Source organism: Pimephales promelas, chromosome 2 (genome assembly GCF_988280905.1).
Source record: "Pimephales promelas chromosome 2, fPimPro1.hap1.1, whole genome shotgun sequence".
NCBI lineage: Eukaryota > Metazoa > Chordata > Actinopteri > Cypriniformes > Leuciscidae > Pimephales > Pimephales promelas.
This window is the reverse complement of record NC_142770.1, coordinates 28,726,331-28,739,140: the sequence shown is the minus strand read 5'-3', so window position 1 is coordinate 28,739,140 and position 12,810 is coordinate 28,726,331. Positions and strand designations below refer to the sequence as shown.

The 12,810-nt window shown below is 48.2% G+C and overlaps 5 non-coding genes and 1 pseudogene across 5 annotated transcripts; all 6 read right to left on the bottom strand.

The window, feature by feature from the left end:
- Window positions 1-2,758: 2,758 nt before the first annotated feature.
- LOC148996731 (U1 spliceosomal RNA) lies at window positions 2,759-2,923 on the bottom strand. Its single transcript, XR_016150463.1, has one exon. It is a non-coding gene; the product is annotated as a U1 spliceosomal RNA (small nuclear RNA).
- Window positions 2,924-3,260: 337 nt separating this feature from the next.
- LOC148996730 (U2 spliceosomal RNA) lies at window positions 3,261-3,437 on the bottom strand (annotated as a pseudogene).
- Window positions 3,438-10,012: 6,575 nt separating this feature from the next.
- On the bottom strand, window positions 10,013-10,177 carry LOC148996729 (U1 spliceosomal RNA). The gene has a single exon (XR_016150462.1). It is a non-coding gene; the product is annotated as a U1 spliceosomal RNA (small nuclear RNA).
- Window positions 10,178-10,516: 339 nt separating this feature from the next.
- Window positions 10,517-10,707, bottom strand: LOC148996728 (U2 spliceosomal RNA). Its single transcript, XR_016149068.1, has one exon. It is a non-coding gene; the product is annotated as a U2 spliceosomal RNA (small nuclear RNA).
- Window positions 10,708-11,820: 1,113 nt separating this feature from the next.
- On the bottom strand, window positions 11,821-11,985 carry LOC148996727 (U1 spliceosomal RNA). Its single transcript, XR_016150461.1, has one exon. It is a non-coding gene; the product is annotated as a U1 spliceosomal RNA (small nuclear RNA).
- Window positions 11,986-12,323: 338 nt separating this feature from the next.
- On the bottom strand, window positions 12,324-12,514 carry LOC148996726 (U2 spliceosomal RNA). The gene has a single exon (XR_016149067.1). It is a non-coding gene; the product is annotated as a U2 spliceosomal RNA (small nuclear RNA).
- Window positions 12,515-12,810: the final 296 nt, after the last annotated feature.

Genomic DNA, 12,810 nt, shown 5'->3' with positions numbered 1-12,810 from the left:
CCATGAGCAGTATGGTTAAAAGGGTATGAGACATTTAAAAGCAACAAAAGGACTACAGAGATTTAATTAAAATCAGGTTATTTCTTGTTGCACTTGCCGTCCCTTTTCCCCAGAAAGCCTGGGATCAGGGAGGAAAGTGCTTGACGTCTCAGGGCTCACAGAGAGAACCTCTTGTGAAGCCTTTGGCGTCGATGTTCTTAGCTTAAAATGCAGAAAAGATACTTCATTAGGAGAGTCTGTGGGCCACACACGGTCTAGATCTTCCATGGGGGAACTATCTAGCCGGTGCGCTACCCGCAGCTTTTTCTCCTCCGTTTGGACCAGAGGAGATCTCGCAGTTCTTTTCTGCACTTGAGCATTGGGAAGAGAAGAATCTGTCTCACTCCCACTAGTTGACCCACTAGCCTCAGACACGGTGACAAGGGAGGAAGCCGTTTCCTCCTCTTTGTCGTCCACCTCTTCTTTACCATTATCATTTTGAGGATTGGCTTCCTCCCCCTGACCAGCTGTTCGAGTTGACTCCGCCCCTGTGGCCGCCCCACTTCCTTCTTCCAGTCCAATCCCTGAGGCTGGCTGAGGATTTGAATTTCCCGCCAAAACCTCAGGGCCCGCCTCCTTTATCGTTTGCTCTTTGGGTGGGGCGGCCATTTTGTTGTTTTTTAGCTTGTTGGCAAAACTTTGGGGGCAGTCTCTGTAGAGATGGGATGATTCTCCACAGAGGTTGCACTTTCTGCCATTTTTGCACTCTTCAAAAGTGTGTCCAATTTCTCTGCACTTCCTACACACTACTTCTTGGCACGCCTCGGCGAGATGCCCAAGTTGGCCACACTTGCGGCATAGCTTGGGCATCCCTTGATAATGGATGTAACCTCTATTCTCTCCCAACACAATCATAGAAGGAATTTGACTCAGGCCATGGTAGCTGTTGGGATCTGCCCATTGTTTAATGGGCACTCTCCACGCACAGCTCCAGATACCGTCTTCATCTAAAACCTTGACTGGTTGACCACGAATAGAGCAATATCTTGCCAACCATACAGCAATGTCTTCTCCACTAACTGTTTCATTAAACATCCTGACAATCACCACTTTCAGCGAATTATCAGTCAGTTTTTCCACAGTGAACATGGAGAAATTGGCTTTACACAATTCATACCGAGCCCAAAAAGTACTTAGCAAGGAAGCAGAAGCAAAACTAACGTCGAAGCCATGATTCAGGGGCAGAGTCAACAAGCAGTTAATATCAATAGCCTTAAAACCGAGAGTCTGTTGGATGCACTTCCTGGAAAAGTCCAACCTGGACATCGCCTGGAGAGTGCCATCCTCCTTTGTCTTAAATTTAAAACGCACGCTGTGGTGCCTCCTCATGCCGGCACGAGCAGCCGACATGTTGGAGGCACCACTAGCCTGCTGCGGCTAAAATCCAACAATAAATATACAATAAATAAATTAAAACCTGCTTACCTTAAAACCAGAAGATTCCTCGTAGAACGAGTCGTCAATTAAAAGCCGCTTGTCAATGTACCTCCTGAAGGGTGTATGTCCCGTGTGACAAGCAACACACGAGACCAAGTCCAACAAGAGGCGATCGCTGTCTCAGACGTCCGACCAGACCACTTGATCTTAGCCAAAAGGCCGAGAAGCGATGACGCAGCGACGCCGAGGCGGGGGAGCCGGCAAAGGCCACGCCCACCTGGGCCGCGGCGAGAGGGTCTAAGGTCGCCGGCAAACAAGCTCAGCTCAGATTGGTTGACACCGAAAATGGATCACAACAGAGTGCACAGCACGACACTCTGGAGTGCAACCTGGGATTTTGGATCATCAACATTCCGCCTTAAAAGTGAGCGGGCAGACCAAAGCGTCCGTGGTAGAGACTTGAAACTCTGAGGGATGGTAGGACCGGCCCGGTACTACAACCTCACCAAGGCTCGCCCCGATCGGCCCCAAGGTGGCGCTGCAGCGATCAAAAGTACGAAATGGCTCGTAACTCCTCGACCGTCGGTCGCAGACCCAAGTGTCTTACATCACCGGAATCCTTGGCTCGAGCCGAACAAGATGCATGCCTCGGATTGGGTGGTCGCGCTGGCGAGATTTTCGGGTATTTTGGATTTTCTGAAAAACCTACTTTTGCACACTAGTCCTAGGTTTTTTGCCCGATCTGACCCAAACCGGTGCAGAAAGATTCTCTGGAGTCTGACTGCCAACAGGGATTGGGAAACAGTTGGAATTTCCATCCACGTTGGCGACGGTACGCCAAAACGTTGGGGGTGGGCGAGGCGGGCTTTACTTAAACGGCTATAACTCTCCAACGGAATGAGACAATTGCACCCAACTCGGTACACCTGTGTACGGGCTCAGCCCGTGGTCACGTGAAGAGGAATGCGGCGACTGGCCACTTGGTGGCGCTGTAAACAGAAAAAAACACAACATGGGTGGCTGTATATCACGTGACGTTTCACACGTGCACAATGTTTTCATACCACATGATAGAACTCCTCATTCCGAACAACTTTGCCTCCAGGACAACTGCTGTGAACTAAGTCGTCCGTCAAATATTGGAGACTATTTGAAGAATTGAGGAGAAAAAAGAAAACCCTCCTCACACAGACCGGTCCTAGACTGTTTCGTATCTCTCGAGCAACCGCCGCAGTTCAACTCTCTGGACTGCCTCTGGATATTGAAGAAGTGGAGAAAAAAAAACAAAACAAAAGAACCTCAAGTGGAGCTTTAACAATCTGCCCTTTTAACCAGTGTTGTCCAGGGGAGAGCGCGAACGCAGTCCCCCACTACCATAAATTATGCAGTCGAGATTCCCACATTTGGGGAATTCGCAGGGGTCAGCACAACCCAGAGTGCAATGGCCGAGCCTCGCCCTGGGTGAACCACCTTCCTGATCATGGTGTCTCCCCTGCCAGGTAAGTATGAATTCCCAGGCCTTCAGTCAGAAGCACCCTGCCCCTCTCCCCAATCCTCACCAGCGGTTTGCCAGTCAAAAAAGGGGCTTTTTTTTTTTTTTTTTTTTTGCACGCTCCGCATCCGGCTCCATGAGCCATAAATGTACATAATGCGCCGTCCCCGAATAGTGGACGGATCAGATGTTAAACTGACAGAGGAACAGGGGTTCCTTTTCGTCTTGTTTTTACACCACAATTCTACCCAGGCTAGTATAGCACATGATCACCTACAACACCCACTCACACTAGCTCCATTATCACCTTCTGCCACACAAGACCACTACATTTCTTTCATTGAACACTTTAGGAGGGTGCACCGTTCCCAGAAGTACTGCAATACCGGGTCGATGCGTGGAGTGGACGGAGCAAGCCCCTATGCCATCTCCCAGGACCAAAAATCAATTTAATATGTGGTGCCCGGGTAGGGCACGTATCAGATATTAAACTGATAAGAACAGATTTTTTTTTCTTTCGAAAAGTTTTATTGTCACAGTGTCATTCCATTATTTCCATTTGCATGTACATTTTTTTTCTTTTAGATCACATTTTTACACATATTAAAAGGGATACATTATTAACGGTTAAAAGTTTCTTGTGTTTGTGTGTTGTGTAAAAAGTCCATGTATGTTTTAAAAGAAAGGTAAATGGTTTAAATAATAGGAATAAAACAATAAAACATGTCAGATAAAAAACAATAAAACAATAAATTATGCCACATAAAACATCTCTTGTACAGGATCGAGGGTGAGTCCCTATCAAGAATGTCCATTCACTCCAGGTCTCCAGAACAGGCCCCAGACTCCTCGCTTCCAGCGCCCAGCGGAGATCCCCTCTCCTCCGGCCCGCTGGCCCGCTGTTCCCGTAGCCAGAGTGGTGAGGGTGCATCTACGGGCAGCCAGGTACGGTGGCGGCCGGGACCCTCTCCGTGTGACCCCGGCCCCCCCATCCGAATAACGACGTGCGGCCCACCCTGCAGCGTTGATCTTATTCTTTGCTCGCACGCGTGGAGGGGGACCGTCACGCGTTTCCCCACCAGCAGGTTTCTGGTGGCCCAGATGGCATCCTTTATATGGTTGAGGGTGAGCCAGAGCGAGGCAAACGTTGGTGGTGTCAACTCCTTCAAGCCCTGACCCACCCCCAGGATGGCGAGCTTGTAGTCCACCTGGGCCCGACCCGCCGGCAGGCACGGGAAAAACAGGGGGCCGGTCTTGGCCCACAGGTCCCGCGCAACGCCGCACTCCCAGAGCAGATGTTGGACGGTCTCCGGGGAACCACATCCGGACCGTGGGCAGGTGGGGTTTTTGGCCATGCCTCTGGAGTGCATGACCGCCCTGACCGGGAGGATCTCATGAGCCACCATCCACGACAAGTCCTTGAGCCTGTTCTGGAGAGCTGGGTGGGCTGCGTTCCTCCAAACGTCTTTGGCCTCACCTAGTGTGAGGCCTGGAACTGGACTCACCGATTCTCGATCCTGCACAAGAGAGACAAGAGACTTGTGGTTAGTTAAAATAGTGGCATCATTTGTTTCTAAAAGGTATTTCTTTAAAAATGTCTTAATAAAAAGGTGTTCTTTTGACAAATTAAAAGACACTGGGCTTTTAAGATCAATGGGTAAAATTTTCAAGCTTCTTAGGTATGACCCCATCCAGAATCGGGTCATGGCTGCTGTCTTGTGTTCTCTGGATGGGGTCAGTGCATACTGGATGTGGAGGGCGGCAAAGCGGCTGCCTAAAAACAGGTGGGGGTCTGGGAGGCCTTTCCCGCCATTCTCTTTTTTCTTTTTGACAACCTCCCTCTTGAGTCTTTCCCACTTGGACCCCCACAGGAAATAAAATACCGCCCTCTCCAACTTGGCTAGGAATCGTCTTGGGGGACTAAAAACAGAACAGACAAGTAAAATCAGTGGTAAAATCACAGCTTTAAAAATTAAAATCTTGCCTTCTAGCGTCAGTTGTCTTAGTCCCCAAAAGCCCAGTCTTTGCCTAACTTTCCCTAACATGTCAGTCCAGTTTCCTTGTCCTCCACCCTCCCTGTCAAATTTCACACCTAAAATTTTCAAATCATTTTCTTTAAAATCCAAATCTAGTCCTCCTGTGTCCATGTCGCCCCACGGCCCGAAGAGCAGGGCCTCGGACTTACTCCTGTTAAGCTTGGCGCCCGAGGCCCGACCGTACCAGTCAGTCAAGTCCATTGCTCTTCGTACTGATAAAAGGTCAGTCGCTAAAAGAGTCACGTCATCCATATATAAAACACAGGTCGCCGTCAGTCCACCAGTTCCTGGGATGTCTAGTCCTTTAATCCATTTATCCCTTCTCAAGATCTGTGCCAGTGGCTCAATACAAGCCACATACAGAAGGGGAGATAAAGGACACCCCTGACGGACACCGCTGTGGATATTTACAGCTTTGGAAAGATGCCCATTTACAAGAAATTTGCTGCTAAAACCCTCATAGAGCAGCCCCACCCAAGCTATAAACCTCTCTGGAAAGCCCATTTTTTGCAGTACCTGAAGGAGGTACTGGTGCGAGACCCGATCAAAGGCTTTTTCGAAATCTAAATTTAGGGCTACAAGCCGGATGTTTCTGTCTCTCGCATAACAGATGGCATCTCTAATCAGAACTAGGCTGTCTGTTATCTTTCTTCTGGGCACAGCGCAAGCTTGATCCGGGTGGATTACGTCCTCTAAAACGGTCGACATACGTGTAGCTAAAATTTTACTGAAAAGTTTGCTATCAAAATTTAAAAGAGTAATAGGTCTCCAATTTTTTAAGTCAGTCCGGTCACCTTTTTTGTAAAGTAAAGAAACTATCCCTATTCTAAAACTGTCCGGAAGTCTGTCAAGGGTCTCAAAGTCCTTAAAAACAGTCAGTAATTCGTGAGCTAAAATGTCCCAAAAGGTAAGATAAAACTCCAGGGGGAGTCCATCTTCCCCTGGGGATTTACCCCTCTTAAAACCTTTCAGTGCTTTTTGAGTTTCTAAAATGGTAAAATCTTGTATTAAAAGCTCATTTGGACTCTTTACTTTCTTGACTAAAAAATTTAAAACTTCCTTTAGAGTGGTGTCATGTACATCTTTTGGACTGTATAACTCTTGGTAGAAATACTCAACCCCTTTTAAAATTTCATCTGTTGTTTTTACATCCCTCCCTTCTACTTTTACACTAGTTATAGCCCCTCCCCTTGTTAATATCTTTTTAAAAAAATACCTAGTACATTTTTCACCTTCTTCTATCTCTCTCTCTTTACTTCTTAAAATAAACCCTTTACTTTGATAACTGGATAAAACTGACATTTCTTTTTTGACCTCTTTCATTTCGTCATTAAAATCAAAACCATTATTAAAAAGATTAAAATATCTTTGTAGTCTTTTTTGCAGCCCCATCATGTATCTCTTTTCCCTATTCTTCTTGTCCCTTCCTACTTTCCTAAAAAACTGTCTTGTCCGGTCCTTTACCATCTCCCACCACTGTGCGCGTGTATCGTAAAAGTCTTGGAGGGTCTGCCATTGGCTGAACTGCTCCCTATATTCCTTTACTACATCCTCATCTTCTAAGAGGGAGCAGTTCAGCTTCCACAGCCCTCCCCCTACCGTCACACCTGTGGGCAGTGAAAGGGTGGAAGACAGCATTAAGTGGTCAGAAAAGAAAAGGGGGGTGACTGTAGCATCGGTTGGCGGGCAGTCTCTTGTAAAAATATAGTCGATGCGAGAGGCTCTGGAGCCATCACTACTGAACCAAGTGTAGCCCTCCTCTCTTTGATGCACATTTTTAAAACAGTCGACTAATTTAAAATCTCTCACTAAGCCCTGCAATAAAACCGTTGTCTTATCTACTTTAAAATCCTCTCCTACCCTCTTCCTATCTTTTTTTGATAAAACACAGTTAAAATCCCCTGCCACCACTAGGGGCGCCCTACCTAACATGTGGGACTGCAAGTCTTCTAAAAGCTCATACCTTTCATTTTTACCTGTAAAACCATACACATTAAGAACATTTAAATCTCTACCTAAAAAATTCAGATTTGCTAAAAGAGCCCGCCCATCCCTCACCACTGTGCTGCCCTTCACCAAGATATGGGGATTTTTTATTAAAATAGCAACACCGTCATTTTTGTTTTGGTTTGATCCGCTCCATATGGAGGGACCAGGGAGCCATAATTCCTCCATCTTTGTGTACCTATTTAAAAAGGGCAAAGCACACTCTTGTATTAAAAACAAATCTGATTTACAAGTATTTAAAAAGGATAAAATGCTCTGTGCTCGTATGGTGGACCTCACACTTCTTACATTGATGGTTGAGATTGTGAGGGTCATGAGCAGTAAGGTAAAAAAGGTATGAGACATTTAAAACAGAAGACAATAAAAGACTACAATAAAATCATTAAAATCATGTGATTTCTTGTGGCAATTGCCTTCCCCTCCTCCCAGATGGACTGGGGTCGGGGAGGCAAATGCTTACCACCTCCGAGGCTGCAGAGGAAACCTCTTGCAGCTCTTTTGGTGATGATGTTCTTAGCTTTACGTGCAAAAAGGACACCTCATTTGGGGATTCTAGGGGCCACACACGCTCCAGATTGTCCAAAAAGGAACTATCTGAGCGATGTGCAGCCCTAGCTTTCTTCTCCTCTGTGTCAAACAGAGGAGATCCCGCAGGCCTTTTTTGCACCTGAGCATTTGGGAGTGAACATTCAGTTTCACTCCCACTGGTTTCTAAAACCGCGTCCGGAACCGTTTCTAATGAAGAATCTGTTTCTTCCTGTATCTCATCTCCTTCCTTATCTTTCACAGTGGTGGTGGCTGTTTGAATGTTTGACTCTGCCCCTGTGGCCGCCCCACTTCCTTCTTCTGCCCCAATCCCTGAGGCTGGCAGGAGAGATGTAATTCCCGCCAAAACCTCAGGGACCGCCTCCTCCTCCCTTTGTTCTTTTGTTTGGTGTGCTTGCGGGGCGGCCATTTTAAGCTTGTTGGCAAAACTTTTAGGGCAGTCTCTGTAGAGATGGGATGATTCTCCACAAAGATTGCACCGCCTGCCATTGGTACAGTTTTCAAAACTGTGACCAATTTCTTTGCACTTCCCACATACTAGTTCTTGGCATGCTTCGGCGAGATGCCCAACTCTTCCACATTTTCTACACAGCTTAGGCATTCCTTGATAGTGTATGTAGCCTCTGTTTTCTCCCAGCACAATCATAGAAGGCAGATGTTTCAGGCCCTGGTAGCCCCCAGCGTCTTCCCATTGTTTAATGGGAATCCGCCAGGAGCAATTCCAAATGCCATCCTCATCTAGCACTTTGACAGGCTGACTTCTAACAGTGCAAAATCTACCCAGCCAGACACAAATATCATCTCCAGTCACTGTTTCATTAAACATCCTAACAATCACTGTTTTAAGAGTGTTATCAGAAAGTTTTTCCACAGTGAACATGGAGAACTGGGCCTTAACATTTTCAAACCGTTGCCAAAAATCATTTAGCAGGGAAGCAGCCTTAAAGCTAACATCAAATCCTTTGTTCAGGGGCAGAGTCATCAAACAATTCAAGTCCTCGGGCTTAAAATGTAAGGTCTTTTGGATCAGCTTCCTGGAAAAGTCCATGCGGGACATACCCAGGAGCTTCCCCTCGACCTCTCTAAATAAAAACCGCACGCTGTGGTGCCTCCGCACACCGGCACGAGCTGCCGACATGGTGGAGGCACCAACAGCCTAAAACTTTAAAAACCCAATAAATATTAAATAAATAAATAAATAAATAGACAATAAATAAATAAATAGATAATATGGTCTTACCTTAAAACTGAGAAGGAGTAAAATCAGCTGGTTCAATCTACCTCTCGAGAGATGTGTGGCTCGGGATACCAGAAGATCTCGAGCCAAGAACCTCCAAGAGGCGATCGCAGTCTGAACCGTTTGACAAGATACTTGATCTTAGCCAAAAGGCCGAGAAGCGATGACGCAGCGACGCCGAGGCGGGGGAGCCGGCAAAGGCCACGCCCACCTGGGCCGCGGCGAGAGGGTCTAAGGTCGCCGGCAAACAAGCTCAGCTCAGATTGGTTGACACCGAAAATGGATCACAACAGAGTGCACAGCACGACACTCTGGAGTGCAACCTGGGATTTTGGATCATCAACATTCCGCCTTAAAAGTGAGCGGGCAGACCAAAGCGTCCGTGGTAGAGACTTGAAACTCTGAGGGATGGTAGGACCGGCCCGGTACTACAACCTCACCAAGGCTCGCCCCGATCGGCCCCAAGGTGGCGCTGCAGCGATCAAAAGTACGAAATGGCTCGTAACTCCTCGACCGTCGGTCGCAGACCCAAGTGTCTTACATCACCGGAATCCTTGGCTCGAGCCGAACAAGATGCATGCCTCGGATTGGGTGGTCGCGCTGGCGAGATTTTCGGGTATTTTGGATTTTCTGAAAAACCTACTTTTGCACACTAGTCCTAGGTTTTTTGCCCGATCTGACCCAAACCGGTGCAGAAAGATTCTCTGGAGTCCGACTGCCAACAGGGATCGGGAAACAGTTGGAATTTCCATCCACGTTGGCGACGGTACGCCAAAACGTTGGGGGTGGGCGAGGCGGGCTTTACTTAAACGGCTATAACTCTCCAACGGAATGAGACAATTGCACCCAACTCGGTACACCTGTGTACGGGCTCAGCCCGTGGTCACGTGAAGAGGAATGCGGCGACTGGCCACTTGGTGGCGCTGTAAACAGAAAAAAACACAACATGGGTGGCTGTATATCACGTGACGTTTCACACGTGCACAATGTTTTCATAGCACATGATAGAACTCCTCATTCCGAACAACTTTGCCTCCAGGACAACTGCTGTGAACCAAGTCGTCCGTCAAATATTGGAGACTATTTGAAGAATTGAGGAGAAAAAAGAAAACCCTCCTCACACAGACCGGTCCTAGACTGTTTCGTATCTCTCGAGCAACCGCCGCAGTTCAACTCTCTGGACTGCCTCTGGATATTGAAGAAGTGGAGAAAAAAAAACAAAAAACAAAAGAACCTCAAGTGGAGCTTTAACAATCTGCCCTTTTAACCAGTGTTGTCCAGGGGAGAGCGCGAACGCAGTCCCCCACTACCATAAATTATGCAGTCGAGATTCCCACATTTGGGGAATTCGCAGGGGTCAGCACAACCCAGAGTGCAATGGCCGAGCCTCGCCCTGGGTGAACCACCTTCCTGATCATGGTGTCTCCCCTGCCAGGTAAGTATGAATTCCCAGGCCTTCAGTCAGAAGCACCCTGCCCCTCTCCCCAATCCTCACCAGCGGTTTGCCAGTCAAAAAAGGGGCTTTTTTTTTTTTTTTTTTTTTTTGCACGCTCCGCATCCGGCTCCATGAGCCATAAATGTACATAATGCGCCGTCCCCGAATAGTGGACGGATCAGATGTTAAACTGACAGAGGAACAGGGGTTCCTTTTTGTCTTGTTTTTACACCACAATTCTACCCAGGCTAGTATAGCACATGATCACCTACAACACCCACTCACACTAGCTCCATTATCACCTTCTGCCACACAAGACCACTACATTTCTTTCATTGAACACTTTAGGAGGGTGCACCGTTCCCAGAAGTACTGCAATACCGGGTCGATGCGTGGAGTGGACGGAGCAAGCCCCTATGCCATCTCCCAGGACCAAAAATCAATTTAATATGTGGTGCCCGGGTAGGGCACGTATCAGATATTAAACTGATAAGAACAGATACTACACTTGATCTTAGCCAAAAGGCCGAGAAGCGATGACGCAGCGACGCCGAGGCGGGGGAGCCGGCAAAGGCCACGCCCACCTGGGCCGCGGCGAGAGGGTCTAAGGTCGCCGGCAAACAAGCTCAGCTCAGATTGGTTGACACCGAAAATGGATCACAACAGAGTGCACAGCACGACACTCTGGAGTGCAACCTGGGATTTTGGATCATCAACATTCCGCCTTAAAAGTGAGCGGGCAGACCAAAGCGTCCGTGGTAGAGACTTGAAACTCTGAGGGATGGTAGGACCGGCCCGGTACTACAACCTCACCAAGGCTCGCCCCGATCGGCCCCAAGGTGGCGCTGCAGCGATCAAAAGTACGAAATGGCTCGTAACTCCTCGACCGTCGGTCGCAGACCCAAGTGTCTTACATCACCGGAATCCTTGGCTCGAGCCGAACAAGATGCATGCCTCGGATTGGGTGGTCGCGCTGGCGAGATTTTCGGGTATTTTGGATTTTCTGAAAAACCTACTTTTGCACACTAGTCCTAGGTTTTTTGCCCGATCTGACCCAAACCGGTGCAGAAAGATTCTCTGGAGTCCGACTGCCAACAGGGATCGGGAAACAGTTGGAATTTCCATCCACGTTGGCGACGGTACGCCAAAACGTTGGGGGTGGGCGAGGCGGGCTTTACTTAAACGGCTATAACTCTCCAACGGAATGAGACAATTGCACCCAACTCGGTACACCTGTGTACGGGCTCAGCCCGTGGTCACGTGAAGAGGAATGCGGCGACTGGCCACTTGGTGGCGCTGTAAACAGAAAAAAACACAACATGGGTGGCTGTATATCACGTGACGTTTCACACGTGCACAATGTTTTCATAGCACATGATAGAACTCCTCATTCCGAACAACTTTGCCTCCAGGACAACTGCTGTGAACCAAGTCGTCCGTCAAATATTGGAGACTATTTGAAGAATTGAGGAGAAAAAAGAAAACCCTCCTCACACAGACCGGTCCTAGACTGTTTCGTATCTCTCGAGCAACCGCCGCAGTTCAACTCTCTGGACTGCCTCTGGATATTGAAGAAGTGGAGAAAAAAAAACAAAAAACAAAAGAACCTCAAGTGGAGCTTTAACAATCTGCCCTTTTAACCAGTGTTGTCCAGGGGAGAGCGCGAACGCAGTCCCCCACTACCATAAATTATGCAGTCGAGATTCCCACATTTGGGGAATTCGCAGGGGTCAGCACAACCCAGAGTGCAATGGCCGAGCCTCGCCCTGGGTGAACCACCTTCCTGATCATGGTGTCTCCCCTGCCAGGTAAGTATGAATTCCCAGGCCTTCAGTCAGAAGCACCCTGCCCCTCTCCCCAATCCTCACCAGCGGTTTGCCAGTCAAAAAAGGGGCTTTTTTTTTTTTTTTTTTTTTTGCACGCTCCGCATCCGGCTCCATGAGCCATAAATGTACATAATGCGCCGTCCCCGAATAGTGGACGGATCAGATGTTAAACTGACAGAGGAACAGGGGTTCCTTTTTGTCTTGTTTTTACACCACAATTCTACCCAGGCTAGTATAGCACATGATCACCTACAACACCCACTCACACTAGCTCCATTATCACCTTCTGCCACACAAGACCACTACATTTCTTTCATTGAACACTTTAGGAGGGTGCACCGTTCCCAGAAGTACTGCAATACCGGGTCGATGCGTGGAGTGGACGGAGCAAGCCCCTATGCCATCTCCCAGGACCAAAAATCAATTTAATATGTGGTGCCCGGGTAGGGCACGTATCAGATATTAAACTGATAAGAACAGATACTACACTTGATCTTAGCCAAAAGGCCGAGAAGCGATGACGCAGCGACGCCGAGGCGGGGGAGCCGGCAAAGGCCACGCCCACCTGGGCCGCGGCGAGAGGGTCTAAGGTCGCCGGCAAACAAGCTCAGCTCAGATTGGTTGACACCGAAAATGGATCACAACAGAGTGCACAGCACGACACTCTGGAGTGCAACCTGGGATTTTGGATCATCAACATTCCGCCTTAAAAGTGAGCGGGCAGACCAAAGCGTCCGTGGTAGAGACTTGAAACTCTGAGGGATGGTAGGACCGGCCCGGTACTACAACCTCACCAAGGCTCGCCCCGATCGGCC